This window comes from Orcinus orca, chromosome 21 (genome assembly GCF_937001465.1).
Source record: "Orcinus orca chromosome 21, mOrcOrc1.1, whole genome shotgun sequence".
NCBI lineage: Eukaryota > Metazoa > Chordata > Mammalia > Artiodactyla > Delphinidae > Orcinus > Orcinus orca.
The window spans coordinates 24,644,059-24,671,116 of record NC_064579.1 but is presented as its reverse complement, the minus strand read 5'-3'; the positions used below and the strand labels follow the sequence as shown (position 1 = coordinate 24,671,116).

Genomic DNA, 27,058 nt, shown 5'->3' with positions numbered 1-27,058 from the left:
CTTTCATCACTTTAAATGTGTCATGCCACTCCCTTCTGGCCTGTAGAGTTTCTGCTGAGAAATCAGCTATTAACCTTATGGGAGTTCCCTTGTATGTTGTTTGTCCTTTTTCCCTTGCTTTCAATAATTTTTCTTTGTCTTTAGTTTTTGCCAATTTGATTACTATGTGTCTCTCGGCATGTCTCTCCTTGGATTTATCCTGTATGGGACTCTCTGCACTTCCTGGACTTGGGTGGCTATTTCCTTTCCCATGGTAGGGAAGTTTTCAACTATAATCTCTTCAAATATTTTCTCAGGTCCTTTCTCTCTTCTCCTTCTGGGACCCCTATAAAGCGAATGTTGTTGGATTTAATGTTGTTCCAGAGGTCTCTTAGGCTGTCTACATTTCTTTTTATTCTTTGGTTTTTTTTTTTTTTTTTTGGCGGTACACGGGCCTCTTACTGTTGTGGCCTCTCCCGTTGCAGAGCATAGGCTCTGGACGCGCAGGCTCAGCGGCCATGGCTCACGGGCCCAGCCGCTCCGTGGCATGTGGGATCTTCCCGGACCGGGGCACGAACCTGTGTCCCCTGCATCAGCAGGCGGACTCTAAACCACTGTGCCACCAGGCAAGCCCTCTTTTCATTCTTTTTTCTTTATTCTGTTCCATGGCAGTGAATTCCACCATTCTGCCTTCCAGGTCACTTATCCGTTCTTCTGCCCCATTTATTCTACTATTGATTCCTTCTAGTGTATTTTTCATTTCAGTTATTGTATTGTTCATCTGTTTCTTTGTTTTTTTAATTCTTCTAGGTCTTTTTTAAACATTTCTTACATCTTCTTGATCTTTGCCTCCATTCTTTTTCCGAGGTCCTGGATTATCTTCACTATCATTATTCTGAATTGTTTTTCTGGAAGGTTGCCTATCTCCACTTCATTTAGTTGTTTTTCTGGGGTTTTCTCTTGTTCCTTCATCTGGTACACAGCCCTCTGCCTTTTCATCTTGTCTATCTTTCTGTGAATGTGGTTTTTTTCCCCACAGGCTGGAGGATTCTAGTTCTTCTTGCTTCTGCTGTCTGCCCTCTGGTGGATGAGTCTATCTAAGAGGCTTCTGCAAGTTCCTGATGGGAAGGACTGGTGGTGGGTAGAGCTGGGTGTTGCTCTGGTGGGCAGAGCTCAATAAAACTTTAATCTGCTTGACTGCTGATGGGTGGGGCTGGGTTTCCTCCCTGTTGGTTGTTTGGCCTGAGGCGACCCAACACTGGAGCGTACCTGGGCTCTTTGGTGGAGCTAATGGTGGACTCTGGGAGGGCTCACACCAAGGAGTTCTTCCCAGAACTTCTGCTGCCAGTGTCCTTGTCCCCACAGTGAAATAGAGCCACCCCCTGCCTCTGCAGGAGACCCTCCAACACTAGCAGGTAGGTCTGGCTCAGTCTCTTATGGGGTCACTGCTCCTTCCCCTGGGTCCCAATGTGCACAGTACATTGTTAGTGTCCTCCAAGAGTGGAGTCTCTGTTTCCCCCAGTCCTGTTGAAGTCCTGCAATCAAATCTCACTAGCCTTCAAGGTCTGATTCTCTAGGAATTCCTCCTCCCATTGCCAGACCCCCAGGTTGGGAAGCCTGGCGCGGGTCTCAGAACCTTCACTCCAGTGGGTGGACTTCTGTGGTATAAGTGTTCTCCAGTTTGTGAGTCACCCACCCAGCAGTTACGGGGTTTGATTTTATTGTGATTGCGCCCCTCCTACTGTCTCACCGTGGCTTCTCCTTTGTCTTTGCATGTGGGGTATCTTTTTTGGTGAGTTCCAGTGTCTCCCTGTGGATGACTGTTCAGCAGTTAGTTGTGATTCTGGTGCAGAACGTCCTTGTACTCTGTCATCTTGAACCAATCTCAGTTCCTTTTTTTTTTTTTTTTTGTCAATGCTTGTTCAGCAGTTGTGATTTTGGTGGGAATCCTAGGAGGGGCTGCAGCAGCAGCGACCAAGTTGAAGAAGAAGCTGGAGAGCTTTATCCCCTTTTTGCCTCTAGTTTATCTAAAGTTTTCTCCAGCCCAGAAACTGATTTATGTCCTCACACTTGTAGGAGAGGAAATCAGACCTTTAACCTTTTTGGCCAATGCAGAGCTCACCTTTCGGAAGGTTTGGATCCTTTCCTCCCAGGCCCGGGCAGCTCATCAGCCCCTTAGGGATAGTCAGTTGTGGAGGAGTTCCAACTCAGAGAAAAATGCACGCTTTGAAAACTCCACCCTGTGTCTGCTGACTGGAGCATTAGACCACTGACATTTAAAGGCGTTAATGTTAAGTACATACCTATTGCTATTTTTATTCTGTTTCCCACTTTTTGTAGTTCTTCTGTTGCTTGTCTCTCATGTTGTGGTTTGATTTTTCTTCAGTAGTATGCTTGGTTTCCTTTCTTTTGGATTTTTGTGTATCTGTGGTAGGTTTTTGATTTGTGGTTACTATGGGGCTTATATGTTGACCCAAAATTATAGGTACTTGCTTTAAACTGATAGTCATTTAAGTTCAGACATGTCCTAAAATATTTTTTTTTACTCCCCTCGTACACTGTGTATATTGGATGTTATAGTTTACATCTTCACGTTCATCCCTTTTCTGTTAGTTGTAGTTGTAATTGCTTTTACAATCTTGTTTTGTGTTTCAGTCTACATACTGGTTTCAGTGATCTTAAATCCTTAGTATATATTTGCCTTTCCTATTGGGCTTTTCCCTTTCCTACAGATTCCTGCTACTCCGTTTCAAAAAGACCCTTCAACACTTCTAGAATAGTTTTAGTATTACTGAATTCTTTTGGATTTTGACTGCCTGAGAAATTCTTTATCCTTCTGTCTCATATGATGATCTTACTGGGTGCAGTATCTGAGGTGGCAGGGTTGTCCCTTTGAGAACTCTGTATATATGCTGCCCCCTTTAGGCCTGCAAACTTTCCACAGGGGAATCAGCTGATAGCGTTATGGGGATTCCCTTGTATATAACTCTGTTTTCCTGTTGTTGCCTTTAGAATCCTCTATAACTTTTGCTGTTTTAATCGTGGTATGTCTCAGTGTGAGTCTCTTTGTGTTCATGTTGTTTGGGACCCTCTATGCTTCCTGTACTTGGGTATCTGTTTCCTTTTTTAGGTTTGGGAAGTTTTCAGCCATAATTTCTTCAAAATACATTTGATCCCCTTCCTTCTCCTTGTGGAGAATCCCTATTATGGAAATGCTGACACAATTTTATATTATCTCATAGATCCTGTATGTTGCTTTCTTTTTTTCATGCGTCTTTCTGTCTGCTGTTCTGATTGGGTGATTTCTATTCTCTCTCTCAGTTCACTTATGTGTTGTTCTGTGTCATTCAGTCTGCTATTCATTGCTTCTAGAGCGCTTTTTAATCTCAGATTTAATTACCTGTTTTTTTAAATTATCTATTTTTGATTAGGCTGTCTTTATAGCTTCTAGTTCCTAATTAAAATAATCTGTGCTTAGATCAATTCTTAATTCAGTTAGCATTTTTAATTCACTGGTAGACTCATTACCTTTGTTTCATTATTTTTTCAGGGCTTTGCTCTCTTTCAGTTGAGAGTAGTTCCCCTGTGTTGTCATTTTTCTTAAATTTCTGTGTCTATGAATTTAGGTGAAACAGTTACCTGCTGTGATCTCAAAGGGAGTGGATGGCTCTGTTCCTTGAAGTGTGTTTTTCCTTCTTTCTGCATTGGGGCCGTTGCTCCGAAGGAGGGGATTGCTGGAGCAAGTGGGGCTCGTGTGCCTCACAGAGGTCTGTGCTGGTGTCTGCCCTTCCCGCTGGATGCAGCCCAGTGTCGCGTCTTTTCCCTGTTGTGGCTGTCCGAGACCTAGTGCAAGGCTGTGGCGTGGAGTGGGTGGGTGAGCTCAGCTGGGAGTGGGGGATCGTGGTGTGCTGTAGGGGTTCCAGCAGCCCCATTGTTAAGAGGGTCTGGGCTGCCTGTGTGGTGCACTGACAGTGGCTGCCACCACCCCCTCTGGACCTCACCCCGGGCCCCTAGGCCACCCCTGTGGCCCTCAATTGAGTCTCCTCCCAGAGCCTGGCTGCCCTAGAAACACTGCTGAGGTGTGGCGTGGAGTGCATGGTGTGTCTCCTCACTCGGACTGGGGAGCCTGGCAGGCTGGGAGCCACTAGGTCAGACCTCTCTCCAGCCTGTCCAGTGGCGAGCCAGCACCTATGCACTCCTCATGAACAGAGCCTAGGCTTCTCCAGCCTTCATACCTGTCACAGCAGTTCTCCAACCAGCCAAGGGAGGCTTGTGTCCACTACGCAGGGCCCCAGGCCTGGGAGGCCCAGTCTGGCTTGCCTGGCTCACTCCCAAGGGCAAGTGTCCACCCGCACAATCTCCCCTTCTTAGTACCCTCCCAGGGGCAGGGGTCCCGAACCAATGCTTTTCTTCCTGATCTCGCTGGTTACGTATCTTCCTGCAGCCTTGGTTGTACAGCAGCTCTGCCAGTTTCCACGTAGTTCCCCTGAGAACTGCTCCACGTGTAGATGCATTTGACGTCTGTGGGAGGGGGTGAGCTCCACGCCCTCCGCTGCCACCTTGTTCTCCCTCCTTTGGGGGGTCTCGACGGTGCTGTGGCTCGGCCCCTCCTACTCAGCTTGTGCTTCCTTCTTTATCACTTGCAGATCTTTTCTGGTAGGTTCGAGTCTTTGTCAACAATAGATTCTTCGCACACTGTAATTCTGGTTTGCCCTTGAGAGCAGGCGAGCTCAGGGTCTCCCCTCTGCCATCTTGGGAACTCTCTCTCCTGCGTGTAACTTTTGACTCCCCTAAACTCAACTACTATACTGTTGACCAGAAGCCTTACCAATAATGTAGTCAATTAACATATTTTCTATGTGTGTATACACTGCATTGTTACAGGGAAGTAAGCTAGAGAAAATGTTAACATCATAAGGAATACTTATAATACTGCATTTATCAATGATGTACGTTTACAAGATGAGTCATCTGTCAGTATTATGATACAAAACACTGCAGAGGTTCCATATTATTACTAATGCTAGACATCAAAAACAATGTGAAAATTCATTTTTATTTATAGGAATAATGGTTCAGGCATTGATAACGAAGCAACAGCAATATGATGTATGCAGTGTAGACAGGGAGTGTCACCTGCCATTCCAGTAAACAAAGAATACTGGGCATGATCAAGCCATCAGCCGCTGCAGCTGCCCTGACGGCATGCCCTGCGGGGATTCAGGAAACATTCTGTGCTCCGGGTACCAGCCCTAGATCGTTTAAGTGCACATCTAAAGAATAATTTCAGTGAAGCCAGATTCTTCATCTTCCCATACAAACAAAAGCACTAAAGTTATTAACCTGAACTGTCTGGGGCTTTGGTGTGTGTGATAAGCAGTAATGAACTGTCTGGGGCTTTGGTGTGTGTGATAAGCAGTAATCTTTGACTAAATTCTTGTTTTCCAGCAAAAACTCGAAGCATCTTGGCACCTCCCTTACCTCCTGAGAGGCTGTCTCCTGGGCTTAAAACTTTAACTTGCAGCTTTTGGGTTGTATGTTTTCCCTCAGTCAGTGGCTTTGGTGACCGGAAGGGAACCTGGAGCAGGCTTCTCTTCTGCCTGAGCCCTGCAGAGGCCTCTTGTGCCCAGCCGTCTCCTTGGTGAGCCCCCCGGTCTCAGATCTCCTGTTACTGGCTGATCCTATTGTATTCGGTGGTGGATAAATCCCTCACTGGAGGAGGAGGTTTTCCTTGAATTTAATTTCAAGAAGAAGAACCTGGGTTATCCCAGTTGAGAGATGTTGGGGAGATTTTACTCAGTTGAAAGACACTGAGTTTGGTTGGACTGGGAAATTAGGTGGGAGACTGACATGTCATTTTTCCTTTATTTGGCTACTTTAACAGATTATTGGAATAAAAATGAAGATGTCCCTTCTTCGGAGCTGAAAGCCCTTATGAGCCATCTCCTTCCTGACAGCACTGGCTTTCTCAGGCAACTGGGAAACTTGTGGGAGTGGTGGAGGTAAGTCCTCATACTGGGCTGCCATCTGTAGAGGGAAACCCACTCATCTCAGCTGGGGACACACATAAGAGCCGGCCACTCGGTGCTGCAAGCACCCACTGTGGTCTTAGGCTACAGAAAGTAGGACCTGTAAGAGCGCTGCAATGGCTCGGGGCTAAAATCCCGAGGAATCAGGCTCACAGCCAGCACGCTGGCCCACCATGGGATCACCAGTAATGATTCTTATCTCAACAGATCGACCTTGGAATGGGAAACAAAGCTTTCAAAACAAAAAGGACAGATTGCTAGCCTCCAACTAGCACCCAGGCCAGGTTCAGGTACAATATGTATGGAATTTATACCTGCAAATACTTACTTGATTGGAGAAACCACACTAAAGGAGATCACAACCTCAAATGGCCACATTTGGGTTCTTCTGACATTCCAGAATTTTCCTGTGTATGCATGCAGCTAGCAAAAGCAGTCCACAAGATCAGACAGATGGAAGGGAATGCTTATGGATATTCAGAAGCTTCTAAAGACGAAATGATAAGCTTCTGCAGGAAATCAACCAAAACTTACTTTATCAACATTTCTGAAAGCTGCCAGTATTAACCCTGCCTCTCCCTCTGCTCCCCCTCATTTCCTCTTTTATCTGAACCCCCTGACCCAGATGCTGTTCCCTTCTCTCTTCCATCACCTCCGCCCCTTGCTGCTTCCTCTCCCCCCAGCAAAGGAGGACATTAAATCAGAAGTACTTCTATCCCCCTTTAAGGAGAAACCTTTCACAGGAAGAGGGGCACTGTCCTCTGTGCTTACATACACACCCTGGACTCGAGCAAAACTTAGGGCTTTAGCTAAGGGGTTTCCTGACCCTAGTCAAGGCCCATTGGGATATGCAGGGAATACGAGTTAGCCATCCAAACCCGTGAGTCTGGGTTTGCAGATGTGTATCCAGTGATATAGCTATTCCTTTCTGAAAGTAAAGCAAGGCAATGGATAGAGAAAGCAGAATGGAAACAGCCCTTAACAAACTTCGATTTTCGAGTTGAATGCAAGGAATTAGCTCATAAATTACTCATTTATCCCAGAGTTTTCCCCAAAAGCCATAGCCTAGACAAAAATTCAGCAGTGCAAACAGAAGATAAAATCCTAGATTATGGTGTGAGAACTTTTAAACAACATTCTGGCATAACATCTGAATGTTCTCTAACCACCACAATGATCCTTTGCTTAAGTCCATTTCAGAAGGTATAAATGAGGAATTGGCTACTGTAATTAAAAACACAGCTTAGGTTGGTCAGTGTTACATACAAATGCCCTTACCACGCTGGCTGATAGCTTTTCAAAACCATCAGAGAGGATACATCTATAAAAATTGTGAACCTTCGGGACTTCCCTGATGACACCGCAGTTAAGAATCCGCCTGCCAATGCAGGGGATACAGGTTCAAGCCCTGGTCCAGGAAGATCCCACGTGCTGCGGAGCAATTACTGAGCCTGCGCTCTAGAGCCTGCATGCCACAACTACTGAAGCCCATGCTCTGCAACGAGAAGCCTGCACACTGCAACTAGAGAAAGCCCACGCACTGACACGCTGCAATGAAGACCCAACGCAGCTAAAGATAAATTTATGAAAAAAAATCGTGAGGCTTCAACTGTGCCAATTAAGCAAGCAAGGTCAGGCTACAGTTAACAAACCCCCGTTCAATCCTCGACTGACAGAAGACTAGCATTTTCTTTTACTGTGTTTAAAAAAAAAAAAGGAACTGTAGAAAAATGAAGAAAGATTTCAAGAACAGACTAGATTTCAGATCAGAACACCGAGTTAAACAAGAATAGGGCTCCTCTGAGGGAACAGTGGCAGTCTTTCTTCTGTAACACCCTGGGAGAAGTAGAGAGACAAGACAGAGAGAAACAAAGCCCTAATAGATACAGGGACCACCTTTTCAGTTTTAAACCAAAACCAGAGGCTCCCTCCCATGAAGTAATACTTCAGTGTAGATGGTAGGGATTTCTACTGCACCTCTTAAGGCTCTTAAACCATTATCTTTAGCATTTTACTTAGGAGAACTTAAAGGAAGGCACTCATCTTTTCTAGTAGAAAGCACCCCTATTCACCTAACAGGAAGAGATTTATTAGAAACTTATGAAGCCCATATTTCCTTACTCCTAAGGGGGAGATGTTTTTAGAGCTGATTTCCTTCATCATACAATGTTTGTGAGCCATCTTCAAGGTGATGCTGACGAAGACTTGCTAGGTTTAGTACCTGAAGAGTTACTGACATATGGAAATACATTCCACACCGCCTGTTAAAACGACCCAAGATGAGAAGAACCGCGCCTGTACCCATATGGAGGCAGGAAGCCACGGAGGGAATAACACCTGACACCAGCTTACATTGAGAAAGACTTCACGCCTTGCACCGGGCCTTGTAACACACTCATCCTGCCAGTTAGCAAACCTAATGGCAGCAAGGGCTGGAGGTTCGTGTAGGGTTTGAGCTCTAGCAGTGTCGTCATTACTCCTTGCCATTTGTGTAGTGCCAACCCCCATGCCTTTCTGTCCTGTGTTCCTAAGAACAGTGACTTCTTTTCTGGGGCCTCCACAGTGCACTGTTTAGCATCCCTGTGCATCCTGGTGGCCAGTACCCTTTGCCTTTACTTGGGATGAACGGCAGCATACACGGACTGTAACGTGGCAGGGCTGTACTCACCTTTCCCAGGTATTAAAAACGTACCTAGATGATCTAGCTTTTCCTCATAAATCAGTTTTGATACAATGTGCAGGTGATTTGCTATTGTGTTCAAATTCTTTGATAAATAGGAAGACAGCCTGTACTTCAAGACTAGCTCAAAGGGACAAAGTGAGGAAAAATTACAATTTTGTAAGGCTAATGTGAAATATTTAGAACAAATGATATCTAAAGGATCTTTAATTGACGGTGAAATACATTTTGGCTTTCCCTGCCCCTAGGACAAAAGGGCATTTGAGGGATTTCTAGATCCTGCAGGCTATTGCAGGAACTAGATTACAAAGTTTTTATTTTAGTGGCCCAACCATTATGTAACTTGTTCAAACAAGGCCAAGCTGAACCTCTGGGAAATAAAACATTCTGAAGCCAGGGAGACACTAAAAAGAACCCAGCTTTTTATGATTTACCCCTTTTTCTCTTTGTACATGAAAACAAAGGTGCCACAGGGAGTATTAACCCAGCAACACGGCGGTACTACCCACCAATAGGTTATACAGCCAGCTGTATAACGGTTATACAGCTGCAGTAGACAAGGGCTTCCCCCGCCCTTGTCCCGGGGCTGTCTCAGCAACAGCTGTGCTGCATCGTGAGTCACTCTCACCATCTTTGTCCCCCATGCCACGGAAGCTTTACTAAACTCTCATCACACACGTTATTCAGGCCGATTAACTTCTAATGAGATTGTCTCGCTCTCACCAAATCTCTCCCCACAGGTGTGACTAACTTTATCCAGTCACCTTGCTCCCAGAAGACTCAGACGTTCTCTCTTCTATCCCAGGACTGATTTTCAAGAAAGCCCAATGGATAATCCTGACTTTGTTACTCATGGGTGGTGCGTATCTGCGAGGACCTCATGGGAGGTGCCAGGCTGGCTATGCCATTGTTCCTCCAGTGTCTGTCCTAGAAAATGGTCCCTTGTCTCATGTCTCTTCTGTCCAACAGGCTGAACTAATAGCACTGAGAGCCTGCCCGTTGGCAAAAGGAAAGCCCGCTGATAGCTACACAGACGGCCGCCATGCTTCTGGGGGGGACCATGACTTGGGTATGCTTTGGCAACAGGATTTCTAACATCCCGAGGACAGCCTATTAAAAATGGTAAACATGTAGCAGACTTGTTGGATGCCATTCTGCATGCCAGGTGCACTTGCCATTAAGGTATCATTCAAAGGCTGACACTGCTGAAGCAAAAGGAAACTCTTTAGCTGATCACGTTGCCAAGACTGAGGCTCTGCAAAACGAAAACAAGCAACTAACCACTGCCTTTCCCTTTCAGCCTCCCAGCAACCTTGCTGACATGGTCAAGTTTCAAGGAATGGCACCAGAAAACAGACACCTGGACACACAAGGGAGGCAGCCTGAACTCACACAAAGCTGTGGATACACCCAGACGGGAGGCCTATCCTTCCCTTTGAAGCTCAATGTCCTATTTTGCAATATATTCCCGAGTTAACACATTGGAACCCAGGTAGGACGGTATTATGGGGTAAAAAACTGTTGAAAGGCTTTTGTGAGAGCTCGGGAATTATTCAAGATGTACCACTTGTCCAAAATATAAGCCAGGGAAACCGTTACATAGTTCTCAAGGGAATTTGCCACGACCTGCAGGTCTCGTTGCGACTTGGCAGACTGATTTTATACAATGCCCCCCTCTCAAGGTTATCAGTATGTTCTTGTTATGATTTGTATGTTTTCACACTGGGTTGAGGCATCCCATGCTGAAGGGCCACAGCCCAATGTGTAGGACATTTTATTTTACCAAGAGTGATGCCCATTTGGGGAGTCCCCTCAGAACCACATAGTGACAGAGGAACTCATTTTACTGGACAAATTGTTAAGATTTGGCCAATTATGCAGCATTTCCATTGTGCTGATCACCACCAGCCCTCTGGGTTAGTAGAAAGAACAAATGGAACAATTAAAACCCAACTGGCTAAGATGATGAATGCTTATTCCTTACCTGGCCTGAGGCCCTTCCATTGGTTCTCCTCAACCTCAGATCCACCTGTTTTGGAAAACATTTGTTTCCTTTTGAGATTATCAGGGGGAGACCAGTGAGACTGGATGAGGGGATTATATGAACCTATAGTAATGAAAAGGGATAGGTTACGTTATTGCAAGGGTTTAATTGAATTAACAGGACGTTATAAGTGTTAATGCATAAGTTAATGCATATAAGTGTTAATGCATAACTGATCACAGTACGCTTTCTTTAAATGATGATCAGATGCCCTATGACCTACAACCAGGAGACTCTGTATACTGGAAAAGGCATCATTTAAAGGACTCTCTCCAGCCTCGATGGAAAGTCCCTATCAGGTTCTTTTAAGTAGCTCATGCACAGCAAAATCGAAGGTAACTGACTCTTGGATTCATATTTCCCACCTAAAGAGGCACCGTCTGGTCTATAGAGAGGACTGCTGACCTCAAACTCACCTTAAAGCGATGCTCTGATAGGAAAGAAACACCAACGCCAGGACGAGAAGATGATGACATCAGGAGACAGCTATCCCAAGATGCTGGACCTGACCGTATGATTATTTATAACATTTTCTTGATTTCTTGGACTTTATGCATGAATCAAATGTTTTTCTGTCATGGGTACGATCCTGTGCAGATTTTAGCAGTCATTGCAGTTGTTGGGTTTGTGGTCAGTTACCTACATCCACTACTTCTGGTTAGTGGGTTTCTCCTCTCCAAGGCTCTGATTGGATGGCCTGTAGAAAAGTTTAGAAAAAAGTAGTTCTGTCTGAGCTGCAACTGATGCTCCCTCCTATGGGAACCCCTCACTTGGCCAGTCAAGCATTCTTGCTCTGACTTTGGCCATAAATGAGTTTTCCCTTAAAGTTACTCAAGCTCAGTCAGAGCAACAAGCTAAATTTCAGTCAAAAATGATAACTTCCTGACTATTAGGAGGGACCCCCCCCTCAGTTATGGGATAGGTTTATATGGCTAATACCAGGCTTGTGATCCTTTAAGGCGCCGCCCTATGTTGGGAACAATTAAATCACACTAAAGATATTCAGCCTAATAACACCAGAAAATTAGGCTGGGTGCCTTAATGAAAAATGTCAGTGTATCATCATTTCCCTTAAAGATATGATTGATATGGAACAGACTGGGTCAGGCACCCAGGAGTAACTGGGTTGCACCTAATGGAACTCAGTGGTTTTGTGGCACCAATCTACATCCCTGGCTTCTTCCAGGATGGATGGGAAGATGTACTTTAGGATTCCCTAGGGCTCAAGGCCACTTGTGTGCTAATTTAGAGATGACTCCAGCAAATTTACCAAGAGATCTGTATTCCCCTGGTATGATCATGTAGCATCTATTTTTATGCTACTAGTAGGATTGGAAGATGTACCTCCCCATATCAAAGCCTTAACAGAATTCACCCAAAAGCCCCCTAAATGATTAATCATTGAGGCCACCTCTACGATGAGAAAAGTGGTATTACAGAATCACATGGCCCTTGATAGCCTTATAGCATCTCAAGGAGGCACCTGTGCTATAATTCAAACCGAATGCTGTGTTTTCATACCAGACAAATCCTCTACTAGGATGCATTTAATGACCACGTGAAAAACCAGATTTCTGCCTTAAGTGATTCACTTCCTAGTCTTGGTGATGGTTGTAGGGAGCTGGTTTGGTTCTGGAACCTCATGGCTTAATTCCCTACGTATGACTTTATTAATGTTACTACCTGTTGATATCCTGTCTGTTTTATAAGATCGTTGTCTTGTATTACCCACTGTGTAACCAGGCCTTTGACAAAATTAATGAGGGCTAAAATCTTGAGGCAATCAGTCACATATATGACTCTGTATTGAATAACTGGAATGGTGCAACTCTAGATATGAGAAGAAACAAGGAAAAACACTTCCTAGATCATAACAGATTAGTTAAGACAGGTGATGCAGAGAATTTTAGTCAACAGGGCCTAATCCAAAAATACTACGTTGGCCTATCAAGTCCTCATCTGACCTACGAAATGAGAATTCCCAGCACCGTGGGACAAACTGGCCATGAATGGAGGGTAACAGGCCACATTCTGTGCTCTGGATACTGGCCTCAGTTAAGATGCATACCTGAAGGATATGCACACCTGAAGGATATGCACACCTGAAGGATATTTTCACTGAGCCCAGACTCTTGCATCTTCTCACGCATAGAAAAGCACTAAAAGCATTAACCTGAGATGCCTGTTTTTGTGGTTAGCAGGAATCTTTGTTCAGCATTTCCTATTTCAAGCAAAAAACTCCTACGTACCCTGGCTCCTCCGTAGCCTCGCAGGCCTGTCTGACAGGCTATATAGTCTTCAGTAAGGCCCCAAAAAACTGAAGGTTGTGAGTTTTTCTTCAGTCAGCGGTAGCCTGGTGCAGTTGACACGAGTGCTTCACAGTGGCCTAGCCTCTACGGTAATGAATGACTCGTTATGTTTTTTATGGCTTATAATGTCAGTCGTATTCATAACACAGTATTGGAAACATTGCTACGTAAAAAGACATTTATCTGTGATAGGCTAATCCACTGTCTGTCCAACTACGAGAGAGGCAAAGATCTAAAACAGTAAGAGCACTAACACATTCTCAATTTTATATCAAATACCACTCACCTTATGCCTGTGTACGGATAGAGTAGTACCTACATGTATTTCATGCATTCATGACATACCTGACTCTTGTTTCAATATTTCTAGGCTGTGTGGTTTGTCTGAGTTTTTTCAAATTGTTGCGAATCTCCAAAAAATTTCGCATATATTTATTGAATAAAATCCACCTTTAAGTGGGCCCATGCAATTCAAGGTTCACCTGTATAATGGGCTGGAAGAGAGGAGAGCGTTTCTACAAACTGGCAAATGATTACATGGGCTCTGTCCCACCTGTTTGACAGGTGAGAAAAGACATGGCTACCTGGCGAGCTCTCCCAGCCCATTGTTGGTGAACGAAACTGGGGTGCAAGGCTGGGTTGTGGTGAAGGAAAGTGCAGCGTTTGTAAGGCATCCAACCTGGGGCCAAACAAGGAGGACAAGCAGCTTGTGCTCAAAAGACCTGAACCCCCTGCGCCACCACCCCATCTTTGAGGGGAGGGTTTGTAAAGACAGTGTGCAGGAGAGGGGTGCAGGGTGTGTTGCCCTCAGCGTTCAGGATAGAAGATTCTCTAGTGAAGTTGTCACATATGAATTTGTATCAGTTCCCTTCAGTTTCACTGTGCATGAGCAACTTTAATTAGGAGTCTGGGATGAACATACCCACACTACGGTATATAAAATAAACAAGGACCTATTGTATAGCCCAGGGAACTATACTCAATATCTTGTAAGAGCCTATAAGGGAAAAGAATCTGAAAAAGAACAGATATATATGTATACATAACTGAATCACTCTGCTGTACACTTGAAACAACACTGTAAATAAACTATACTTCAATAAAAATTAAATATCATTGATGCTTAATTAAAAAAAAAATACCTCGTAAGAGTCCTTCCATCTAGGTTGGAGACAGTCCTTTCAGTGATGCCTTTTCCAGTATGTATGATCTTTATCCAAAGAGAGACTGCTGTGATGAGCTTCAGAAACAAACTTGAGTGTCCTTTAATAATTCAATTAAACTTGACAATTAAGGAGTTTGGGATTAACATGTATACACTACTATATATAAAAATAGATAACCAACAAGGACCTAATGCATAGCACAGGGAACTCTGCTTAATATTATGTAACAACCTAAATGGGAAAAGAATTTAAACGAGAATAGATACAGGTATACGTATAACTATCACTTTGCTGTACACCTGAGACTAACAACCTTGTTAATCAACTATATACTCCAATATAAAATAAATTATGTAACATAATGAGCTACCTGGGAGGTGAGTCTTAGTAAATAGACCTCAATTAACAAAACTAGAATTATGACATTTTATCAGGACCACCAGATTTTTCAGAATTCCATACAATTTCTAGAATATATTAATAACATTTACCCATACAGTATAACCTAAGGAGGCTTAACACTCATTTGAGAATGCTTCCCATGTAATTAAACATACCCAGCAATCTTAGTTTAATCTCTCTCAGATGCTTTGGGGTTCTGGGTTCCTTTTTTTTTAACCTGTCACACCTTTTTTTCCATATTAGCTTGTCCCTTATTTTCTTTCCCATTTAGAAATAACCAGCTTTAGGACCAAATTACTTTTACCCTTAACAAAATGCATTTTCACTCCTCTTAACCTTCTTTTAATGAAAACAAACATCCTACTCTTCTTATATACTGAAATGTTTCCCTTATTTTAGTAGCTTTACATATATTACAACTTTTAACCCTTAAAAACTGTAATCTCTGGCAAAAACAAAGAAGCAATTGTGATCATACCACCGTTTCCTGATTGGAAAACTTATGAATATATTCTACAACCTCCAGAAACTACATCTTCTCACGGTATAACTTCTTTCCTCAATGTGGTATAAGACATGTGTCCAAAAAACCCAAACCCAAACCCAAACGTGTTTAGGTTTTCTCTCATAAGACCAAAGTGGGTAAACTTAGACTCATTTAGCAATTAGACTCATTTAGCAATTAATTTAGCTAAACTCTAAAGTTTCAAATTGCCAAAATTTAGACAGACTATTTTTAAGTAGATTTTCTAAAACATAGTTATTCCCAAAGTTCAACTCCCAGAACTCTTCTTATTTACATTTAACTTACTTAAAAGTTCCATTGTATCAAGTTATTTTCCTTGTGAAGATTCTGTAACAGGATTAATAAGATCTTATTAACTTTCCTAAATACAATAAAAATTATAGTTCATGCCTCTGAAGGCATCTCTGTCTTCAGCCATCAACAAGCTTAAACTTTAACACCAGATATTTAATACTGAATATTTCCCGGATCATGTGAACCTGAAATGCATTTGGGTGGGTTAGTTTTATATTTCTGAGAATTTAGATAAGCATTTAATTTCCTTTAAGCCAATTACATAGAGCTCATTTACAAATTAATTTTGATAGCATCTCAAGGTAAAGACATATCTCTATAACATACACAGACACCCATATAGACACAGATCTCAGTTAAAACTCTCCTTCCCTTTTTTCTCTTCAGTCTCAGGAACTGGAGATTGTCAGAACATCTGTTTCTCAAAGGCACAGGGAGAGTAAAGCAAGTTCCTCTTAGGAAGCCAGCTTCCCCTCACTGCATATGCAACAACCAGTCTCTTAGAACATCAAGAGGCCCCATTTTGGCCATTTTCAAGGTGAGAGTTCCTTCAGTACCCAAATAGCCAATTCAGTTTAAATAACACAATAGCGCATGTCATTCACTCACATTCACACAGCTCACTTCCGGACAAACTTGCAGGTGGCTCTGAATCAGGCTCAGAGCAGCTTAAGCATCAGTTTCCACGAGTGTCTACACCACGTTCAGGTTACCAGGGCCCTGTAATGAGGGCCAATACCAGGACGGTCTCTGAGAACAATTAATCCTTTCAATTTCTCTCCTACCAGTGGGGTCTCCCCCAAAACCAGGACCACCAGGACCCCCTAACGAGGTTCAAACCAGGAAGAGAAAACAGGGTTTGGACTCACGCACCAAGACACAAACACATACCTACCCAAGGTAAGAGCCAAACCCATTCCAGAAGGCTCACTTTGATTCAATAGCATAAAGGCTGAAGAATTTCATACCATTTACCTTCCCCAGTTTTAGATGAAATATGGTGGTGTGATTTAGAGAGCTACTGGGGCCATTTCTCCCTGGACCCCAAGAAATACTGGGGCTAAGCAGTGTTACAATAAAATAACATTTTCTTCCTTTACATAGGAGCCTAGCTGAAAATGTCCCAGTTTTGTAAAATACACCCTAGGGGACTCCAAGATGGAAGAGAGCTCTAATTTCACATTCTTTCACACAGCCAGTGTCACCAGAACCAGACTAGTGTCCAGGGCTTCTCAGGGTCACAGTTCCCTAGCACAAGAATGGAAAGTTTCCTACCTGCTGTTCCAACTGGCGTGCAGATGAGCCGTGGTCTAATAGGGGGCGACTGTAGGCAGTGCCGGGAGACCGAGACACTCCTTGACCCAGAAGGGAAAACCTAGTTAAAGTGGTGCTCTGCTCAAAACCAGATGACTAAGTCCTATGCCTCCCCTCTCCCCAAAAGAAAAATCCCAACCAAGGCACCCAGTAGGGAAGAACACCTGGTGTTGACACACAGGTTCCACCACTTACCAGATGTCTCAGACCAGGACCACAGCCTTGCTTCCTTCATCAGGGAAGAAAGCGCCGTGGCCCAGCGATGTCCAGTCAGCGGCAGGCACTGGGGGCTGTGCCCGGGCAGCTGCTGGACAGAAGGAAACACAATAAATTCCAAAGTAACAAAGTGGTCATGTTCTTTCTAGAACAGGACAATACATTTCCAAACAAATACCAAAACGATAAGACTCTTTTTTAAAATACCACATTTTTGGAAAGAAAATAACATTACTAAATAACGCTTGCATTTAAAAGTAAAAAAGAAGGGGGTTAAGAAATATTTAGAACTGAATGAAAATGAAAACAAAAATGTCAGAATTTGTGGGACAAAGTTAAAGCAATACTTAAAGGAAAACAAAATATTCAATATAAAAATTTACAAAGAGGAAAACTAAATAAACTCAAAGTAACAAGAAGGAAGGACATAAATATAAGGACAAATAAATAGATTATTGGGGAAAAAAAGAATAACCAAAAACCCCTACTGCTTGGAAAGATGAATGATATAAACAAATCTTGAGAAAGAGATACAAATAAACTATAGAACCAACCAAAACAACTAGACATTAAGAGGTTTGCCAAAATAAAGTATATTTTTAAAAAGTATGCATTAATAATTATGAAGTGTAGATGAAAGACATTTTTTGAAACTATAAATGGTGAAATTGCAACAAGAGCAAAGTGGAAACTTAAGTCAATACACATTATAGAAACTGGAGGACATCAATGCTCTCACGTCACACGATACGGAATAACCTGGACTGACAGGCGAAGGATGAAGAACGCGATTCCCAGAGCAGCCCCTGAAAGCTGAGCGTGCAGTTAAAAAGGAGAAATTACAATGGAGTATGAGAACAACAGACCGACTCAGAAGAGGCATGGGCACAAGGAACAAGAGTAGATCAGGCCTGCGTCCACCCAGATGAGTAGTTACATTAGATGCATCAGACTAAACAGAACCGTGGCTGTTGGGCTGGAGAACGCCCTCTCACGAGCCCCTCCCCTGCGTGACCTGCAGAGGCGCAGAGAGCCTGGAGGTGACGGCTGGGGAGACACCGACTCCGAGGTGCTCGACGGGCAACCGGGCTTCAAGGGGCACAGAATCATCAGGAAGAAGAGGGACCCCCCCACACCGCAAACAGATCAACGGGAACAGGGAGCCCTCACGATGAGCCTGCACCGGCGACACAGCTGGCAAGCACGAGTAGCCACACGGTCGGAAGAGACGGGAGGGGTGGTGCCGGGACCCCAGCGTCTGCTTGGGCCCGGCAGGGCAGGGGGCCAAGCCACACAGACCTGAGCCCCCTGGTGTCAGCCAGGAGAAGGAGATCCGCGGAGGCCTGGACCCAGCGCTTCCACTCCTGCGATGACCCCGAAGCTCCGGCCCACAGCAGGTGGGGCACACGGGTGTCCCCTGCAGCACGGCTGTGACCCTGCGGAGCCGGAGCCCGTCCGGGTGGGCAGCGCTGAAGGCCTGGATCGGAGCAACACGGGTCCCAGGCTGGACCTGGGAACGACAGAGAGAATGTCTGTCTCCACACAAAAAAGTACTGAGTGGGTAAACCACCAACATCCGTACCCAATGCCATTTGTACAAAATGACAAGAATAAAACTTGTTCACATAAAACCTGCAGCCAGCAAGTACAGTCGGCGCCCTGTGTCCCCTGGCCAGCTGGTCCCTCTGTCTGCAGAGTGGCTGCACCCAGGGCAGGCAGGGAAATGCTGGCACTGACGCCCAGAAGCAGCCCACCCACTACTGCCGAGCCGGGCCTCAGGGCTGTCCGTGCTTCCCGGGCCAGGATCCATCCAGCTGCCTGCAGTGGACTGAGAGCTGGCCTCCTCCCCGCCTTTCCTGCTCCACCCGCCTCCCTCCAGCACCGAGTGTGCTACCCGCCCTCGTCTGTGTCTGCTGGGAAGGGATCCGACGCGGGACAGCAGCGCAGGGCGAGCCCCACAGAGGACTGGGGGACGGAGTGGGGACAGGGAAGGAAGTCACAGTCCTTAAGGGTAAAGGGCCCTGCCGCTGACCAGTGGTACCAGGACCTAAGGAGGGTGATAGGCCCAGTGTCCTCACCTGAGGCCTGACAACAAAGGCTCTGCCTGCCCTGATCTCAGGAAGTGGCCGAGGAGGACAGTGGTTCCTACTTGAACTTTTTAAGGGTAAACAATTCTTTTATAGACCAAGTATACTAAAGCTTTCTCCTCACAGCCCAAGAGCCTGTGTGACTCATACACTGAACTAGAAACTAACTGGGCTCAAATTCGTGTCCATAAGTTTCAGAGTTTTGTTAACTGGCCTATAACATTTCCACTGACAAAACAGTAAGTGATTTTTATTTTCATCTTCTGCTTAAGAGGCCCAGTCAGGCGACTGTTCGGCCTGAATGTTAAAAGCTACGAGTTTATTATTTGCAGGATTGTAAATGACACCCAAGATACTGAAAGTAATTGTCAACTGATGTATTAAAACTGAGTTTCATTTCCCAAATTGTGCGTTCTAAGCATGATTTCATTTATTAGAACACTTTACTACACTAGAACTAAGAAAGACAAGAAAAAAATTATCTATCACTACATAGTTACATGCACAGAATCAGTTATCTCAAAATTCTTTTAAATTTTGAAATCTGAATTTTCTATTTTGAGTCTCTTAGGAAAATTATTGAGGGGCTTCCCTGGTGGCACAGTGGTTGTGAATCCGCCTGTCAATCAATGCAGGGGACATGGGTTTGATCCCTGGTCCGGGAAGATCCCACATGCTGCAGAGCAACTAAGCCCATGCGCCACACCTACTGAGCCTGCGCTCTAGAGCCAGTGAGCCACAACTACTGAGCCCGGGTGCCTAGAGCCCGTGCTCCACAATGAGAGAAGCCACCGCAAGGAGAAGCCCGCGCACTGCAACGAAGAGTAGCCCCCGCTGGCCACAGCTGGAGAAAGCCCACGCGCAGCAATGAAGACCCAACACAGCCAAATATAAATAAATAAAATAAATAAATGTATTTTTTTTAAAAAAGAAACTTACTGAGACCTCTGTGCAAACAAAATTGAAAATATAGATGAAATAGATAATTTCCTAGGAAAAAATTTCACTGAATTCAACCCCAGTTGTGACAAAGCATAAAGGGGCTGATTTATACAGAAGAAATACAGAAATTCATCAGGGAACTACCCCACAAAAAAAGGACCAAGCCCAGGCGGTTTCAAAAAAGAGAGTTCCACCAAACTTTTACAGTTCCGATAGCTCCAATACAAAATTATTTCAGAGAACAGATTTTCATTTTTTTTTATCAAGCAAGCATACCTAAAACTGATTCAGAGAGCCCTCACACACAAAAGAAAATTTTAGACCAATATCATTTATGAACTTGTAAAATTCAAATAAAATACTATGTAAAGTTTCAAATAAAATATTAGCAAGTAAAGCGGACTCTCATACCACATCAAGAAAGCAAAAGTCGGACTTCCCTGGTGGTGCAGTGGTTAAGAATCTGCCTGCCAATGCAGGGGACACAGGTTCAAGCCCTGGTCCAGGAAGATCCCACATGCCGCGGAGCAACTAAGCCCGTGCACCACAACTGCTGAGCCTGCGCTCTAGAGCCCGCGAGCTTCAACTACTGAAGCTCGTGCGCCTAGAACCTGTGCTCCGCAACAAGAGAAGCCACCGCAATGAGAAGCCCGCGCACCGCAATGAAGAGTAGCCTCCACTCGCCACAACTAGAGAAAGTCCATGTGCAGCAATGAAGACCCAGCACAGCCAAAAATAAACTTTAAAAAAAAAAAAAAAGTCAACAACCAAGTGAGATTTGTACAGGAACACTGGGTGGTTTGATACTGGAAATCTACCAATACCATCTTAATAGGTCTGAGATGAAAAGCTGCATGATTACCTCAAGATGCTGGAAAAAAAATTTAACAAAATTCAACACCCATTCTTAACAGAAGCACTTCAGATAGTCTGAACAGATGGATACTTCTTATCACGAAAATACCCTAAAGGCACAGGTTCCCAGAAGGGGATACGAAGTGTCTGCAAGGGCTTTACTATCTCTGCTGTTTAACATCCTGTTGGGTATTTGCCAATATAACTAGACAAAAAACAAAGATGGGTCTAACAACTGGAAAAGCAGTACAAGCATCTCTATACACAGGATGGTATTATGCTTGGAAAATCTAGATAAGCAATGACAAAACTAACTCAAAAAAAAAATTCAAGTTAGCAGGATATAAACTGACATGCACAAAGCAGTAACCTTCATGTACAAAAATTATAAGCAAATACGATGGGAGAGAAAAGCCCTTTCACGATAGCAAGAAAAGCAATAAGAGCTTAGGAGTACGCCAGCCGAGAAGTGTGCAAAACCTGCATTAGGAGAAACCTGAAACATCCTGGACACACAAAAGCGGACATGTCAGACGGAAGCCGGCCGCGAGCCCTCTGGCCTGGCTATCACTGAGCTCAGGGTCCCACGCCTGCCTGCCCTGGGGTCTGGGTCAGCTTGGTGACAACAGAATGTGGCAGGAAGGACGCTTGAGAGTTTCAGGCAGGATGGGACTGGCAGCCTCGCCTCCTGTCTCTGCACCACGAGCCTGAGAAGCCACAAGTCCTCTGAACTTGCGCAGCTGTCGCGGGAAAGGCCTGAGGCCACGTGGAGGAGAGGCCCTCACCGGAGCAGCCCTCCCGCAGGTGGCGAAGCTGCCCCGGGCCCTGCAGGGCGGCTGGGTGACCGCATAGAACAGAGCAGGGCCCAGCCAACCACCCGTGACTCCTGACTGAGAAGCGGCAGGTGTTTCAACCCATCGAGTTGTGGGCGGTTGGCTGCGCAGTGCTGGTGACGGGAAGAGCAGACGTGAACAAGTGGAAAGGCTTTCCTTGTCCTGGGACTGGTGCCTCTGCACCACCAAGATGTCAGACGCCTCCAAGTTACTGCGAAATGAATGAGAACTCAACAAAAGACCAATAACCCCCTTTTTCTGTTTTTTGCAGTTCAACAAAACTGTATGATATTACAGTTCATTTGGAAAAATACACAAAAGTAGCTAGAAAACACTGAAACAACCCACAGAGTCTCTATGATGGAAAAACCGCTGGACTGACCAACAGTGACCAACGGGAGAGGACACCAAGACCAGAGACGGAGACACACGCCCAAGAAAATCCAGCTCAAGAGGAGTGGCATCTCAAACCAGTATAGAAGACAGACTTCTTATCACATGGTGTTGGAGCAGCTGGACAGCCACCTGGAAAAAGAAAAATTCGATCCATTCTTCACGCTGCTTGCAAGAATAAAATCTAAATGGACCAGAGATTGAAATGGGGAAAAATCAGGTTACACAATTGCTCCATACCCTGGGTGGAGAGGAAGGTTTTCTGGCTGTGATTCAAGATCCAGATGTAACGAGAGACTCCTCGATTTGACTTTAAAAAATTTGCGTGGCAAAAGAAAAAAAATTTTCCCTCTTGACAAAGATGCCGAGGATTTAATCTCTTAACAACTTGCAGGTATAACATGCAGCAGTGTTGACTGTATTTATCATGTGGACATCACATCCCTAGTATTTATTCGTCTTGTACCTTTTGACCCCCTTCATCCAATTCCCCCTTCCCACCCGCCCCCCTCCGCTGACCACAAGTCTGATCTCATCTTCTATGAGTTTGTTTTTGAAGTATAACTGACTTCCAACACTATGTTTGTTCCTATTATACAACAGTGATTATTTCTGTACATTACAAACGGATCTCCAGGATAAGTCCCGTTACCGTCTGTCACCACACAAGGATGCTACATAATTATTGACTGCTTTCCCCACACTGTACACTTTATAAATGGATGAACTGGATGGTATGTGAATTATAGTTCAAGAGAGCTGTTAACATGAATGAAATCTGTCACGAGGAGTAAAGAGAACAGGACAGAGGGAACAGAGAAGGCAGTGACCTTTCTGTAAATACTGTTTTGAACAGTTTGACTTTTGGATAATATTCTACATGTGCAAAAAATACAATCAGATTAACAAGAATTGGAGAAGACCCTAACACTGAATGCAAAAAGAAACAAGTGCACAGGACTGTCTCTCTAATAACACGATCACCTGAAGGCAAGGTGGGGAAGGAGGAGGTTAAGTAACTGAACACAGAGCACTGTGACTGTACACCCTCGGAATAAAGGAAAAATCCTGCAAACTCTTCTCGGTTGTTGGATTCTGTCCACGGGTGGCACTTCTGCACCTGTGTGCACATGTGCACGTGTGACCCATGTGTGACCTCACTGATACTGTAGCCAGAGTCCCTGCAGAGCAGGACAGGATGGGGCGGGCGAGGCGGAAGGGCCTAGAGGCTGTGATAACCCGCTAGCAATGAGCACATGGCACACTTACGTCCCGATTCCCAGACACCATTCCTCACGAAAGAACCAGGTCCTCGGAGAAATGGGTGAATCCAGCACAGGGACAACACAGCGCAAGGGCATCCTGTCGCAGAGAAAACAGGGAGGTAATCAAAAACAACGAAGGGCGTAAAAACGGACACTGGGGGCAGCTTGAACCCCCCTGGCGAAGCAGGGACAATGTATAAGGACAACAGGGAGTTACACATAACCTACAACCTGCTGTGCACGGAATAAAGCTACGGAATGAACCCAGGAGCCCGTATTGATAATGCATTAAAAGTGGGAAGATTCTATTTACGACAGAACGTGGCTAATCAATGTGGAAGGAACGATGGACTCGGGAAGTTGACGGTCCGCGAGCATTGCAGGAAGAGTGGGGTTGTGAGCGGACGGTAAACCTGGGGCAGGAGGCAGCTCCGTGCAGACACGGGACCGTCGGTGTCACCACCTCCCCACACGTTCCTCATTAATGACAAGAGGGACGATGACAACTGTCCAGTGAGAACCAGACAACACCGCGACCCGGCCACCGAGTTTCACACACTAACGCCTCAGGGTCTGAGGCCCAAGAAGGACAGAGACGCTTACCTGGTTCTCCAGCCAAAAATGCGTCCCTGAGTCCAATCCTGACAGAGCTCCCGACCCGCCCACCCTCAGGGGGCTTCTACTGCACAGCCGACTGCTATTCCTCCGAAATACCCAGGCTGTCGAAGAGAAAGAGAGGCTGAGGGACGTGACACCCGAAGGCCGCAGGGATCCTGGGCTGCGTCCAGGCCAGGAGAGCGAGGACAGGAGGATGGACGGGGCGGCCACCCGGCTAACCACCTGGCTGCACATCAGACCAAAGTGCAGACTCTGTGCCGTCTCTCTGGGTGACGCCAGCTGAGGCTACTTAGGAGGACGTCCTCCGTCATAGGCTCACGCACGCAGTACTGAAGGGTGACGGACGCGGGGAAGCCGGGAGACGGGCGAAACACGCGGCAACATGGTAAGAATTGGTAAACCCAGGTAAGGGCTGTATGGGGTTGTTTGTTTGTATTTACTATTTTCCCAACCTTTTTCTAAGTTTGAAATTAGTTCAAAATAAAAAGTTGAAGATAAACATAAAATGGAACAAAGAGCACACTTCTGGGGGCCTTGCTTCTGAGAAGCGTGCTGAGTCCCGCGCCACCGCCGTCTCCCCTCCGTCAACGAAGATGATTTTGACAAAGGTCAGCAGGGCTTCCCTGGTGGCGCAGTGGTTGAGAATCTGCCTGCCAATGCAGGGGACACGGGTTTGAGCCCTGGTCTGGGAAGATCCCACATGTCGCGGAGCAACTGGGCCCGTGAGCCACAACTACTGAGCCTGCGTGTCTGGAGCCTGTGCTCTGCAACAAGAGAGGCCGCGATAGTGAGAGGCCCGTGCACCGTGATGAAGAGTGGCCCCCGCTCGCCGCAACTGGAGAAAGCCCTCACACAGAAACGAAGACCCAACACAGCCACAAATAAATAAATTTTTAAAAGCCAAGCATTTAAAAAAAAAAAAAAAAAGGTCAGCAGCTTCAGACTGGAAACACCCTCTCTTGAGGGCTAACTGTCACAGGCTGCTCATCTGAACCCAAATGAAAGACCACGAGCACGGTGGGACGAAAAGGTTCAAGGTTCGCATTTCTGTAACTGGGCCTCCTGTGGGGATGGGGACTCCAGGGCAGAAGGTCCTTCTCACCTGACAGGTGATCCAGAGTGGGCGGGCCGGGCCGTGCAGCAGCGCAGAGATGTCCCCGGGGACGCCTGCTTCCCGGGCCTTAGGCCTGTCCCCGTGACAAGGGCGGGGGAACCTGTGGGCGTCAAAACTGCCTGTTAGGCAAAAAGGACGCAGGAAGGGGTGATGGCTTCCTGCTCCAGGCTTACCCTGCTTGGCAGAAGACATGCACCCCCAGGACCCCTCCCACCCTCCCAAGCCCACCTCATACCCGGGGGCGCTGAGGGGCTAGGGGGCTGCAAACCCAGCCGGCAAAGGACGAACTGATGAAGGTTAACCTGAAGGTTAACTTGAAGGTTAACTGATGAAGGATAACTGGCTCCAAATTAAAGTGTAAGCCATCATTTTCAGTGAATGCAGTGTTTTTCTGAGCTTTTTTTTTAAGTGAATACATGTTTCATTTTGAGACAATCAAGCAATTACCGGAAGATGGAAAATGAGAGTCCTGGCGTGGCTGGCCTTGAACTTTCTGAAGCTTGGCTTTCTGCACAAAATCCGCGAAGGCTCCAACATTCTGGGCTCTTGGTCTGTCTTGTGTGGAAATAAAATCTCTGGAGTGGACCAAATAGGCTCCGTATTTCTTGGAAAAGAGCTGAGGGTGATCTCAATACAAACCAAAGAAACTGTGGCTGAAACGTGCCCCCTTCCAACTGTGGTTCTGTTTGAAATACAAGTAAATATTATGAAGTTTACAAAGTAAAAGTTTTCTAGTAGAATGTCAACAGGGCACTTCCAGATTAGAAGACTTGACCTTCAACACCTTTCTTTAATAACTGAGGATTTTAATGCTGGGTTAATTTTGGGAAACTTTTGACTTGGTGGGTTGGGGGCCGCAGGGAGAAGAGGCTGAGGTCACGGGGACCCAGTGACTCAGCCCCGGCTGTTTCAGCAGGTCACCGCAGACCTGCAGGCTGGGAGCGCAGGGTCAGGGTGGAGGCAGATTCCACGCAGCTCCACCTGGGAGGGGAAGGGGGGGACACGCTCTCCGTTCGCGTCCTGTCAGGGCACTGATCCCATCACGGGACCACACCCTCATGACCTAGTCACCTGCCGCTGGCGCCACCTCCTGACACCGTCGCGCTGGGGGTCAGGATGCCAGCATGTGAATTGGGGGGGCAGGGGGAGGGTACACAGACGCACAGAGAACACCTAGGCCTCCACAGGCTGGCACCTGACACTGAAACCGCACGACAGTAAGAGGGAAATACACATACACACAGAGAGGAGTAAGTCCTCACCGTGGGCCCCCCGGGGCAGAACGTTAGAAGCGGCTCCCACGGCCCTTCCCATCGTGTGGGACGGCGTGTCACGGTGCAGCTTCCTTGCTCTGCGTAGCTGGGCTCGGCCGGGCTGCGGGGAGAGCTGCAGGCCCCGGACGGGCAGGGTCCGCTCCAGAGAGCACTGCATTCCCAGCCATCAGAGGAAGAAAACAGATTTCTGAGATTTCCACTTCACTAAACATGACCTGGCAAGACAATGTGTACCGTATAGTCTAGTTACTGAAAAAGGGGAAGAGTTATTTAAAAAGAGAAGCGTTGAATTGATAAACTCTCCCATTAGAGCAGAAGTTTAGTAAGGATACAGGTAAACTGAAAGCATACACATGCATCCATGAAGGGGTGGGCGTCACTCAGGAGGGTTTATTTTGGGTGTCAACCTCACTCTTACAACTAGAAACGAGTCTGACCTTCGGGGGCACTGGCTCACCTGGCATCCAGTCCCCTCCTCCTGTGGCCGCTGCCCCCAGCATGGGGCTCCAGCCGGCCACGTGGGGAACTCCGTCGCAAAGGGCCAGATGAGGGTGAGCCCAGGGCCTAAGGAGGGAGGAGCCTGAGGGCGCCTGCTGGAGCCGCCCCCCCCCCCCCCCCCCCCGCCGCGCTCCGATCCCGAGCCCGGCCGTGTGCACAGTGCCGGTGCAGGAGGGAGAGGAGACAGGTCCTCTGCTTTGCTGCTTTCAACACTCTGAAG

General features: G+C 46.0%; 1 protein-coding gene across 38 annotated transcripts in view; it reads right to left on the bottom strand.

Annotated features, from left to right (window-relative positions):
• Positions 1 to 27,058, bottom strand: part of CLN8 (CLN8 transmembrane ER and ERGIC protein) — a 66,304-nt gene that overhangs the window by 24,251 nt on the left and 14,995 nt on the right. For 2 of the 38 annotated variants that reach the window (XR_007474632.1, XR_007474631.1), the window contains exons 1-10: positions 25,514 to 25,689; positions 23,938 to 25,166; positions 23,339 to 23,431; positions 22,059 to 22,201; positions 16,939 to 18,469; positions 15,421 to 16,784; positions 14,184 to 14,323; positions 12,982 to 13,125; positions 10,673 to 11,429; positions 6,337 to 9,943 (exon numbers count right to left, since the gene is read on the bottom strand). The gene's annotated coding sequence lies outside the window, so the exon portion shown is untranslated. Of the gene's footprint in view, positions 1 to 3,618; positions 9,944 to 10,672; positions 11,430 to 12,981; positions 13,536 to 14,183; positions 14,324 to 15,420; positions 16,805 to 16,938; positions 18,470 to 20,611; positions 22,202 to 23,338; positions 23,432 to 23,937; positions 25,167 to 25,513; positions 25,749 to 26,328; positions 26,556 to 27,058 lie in introns of those variants that run through there. The other 36 variants (XR_007474606.1, XR_007474630.1, XR_007474628.1 and 33 more) reach the window with 36 other exon arrangements.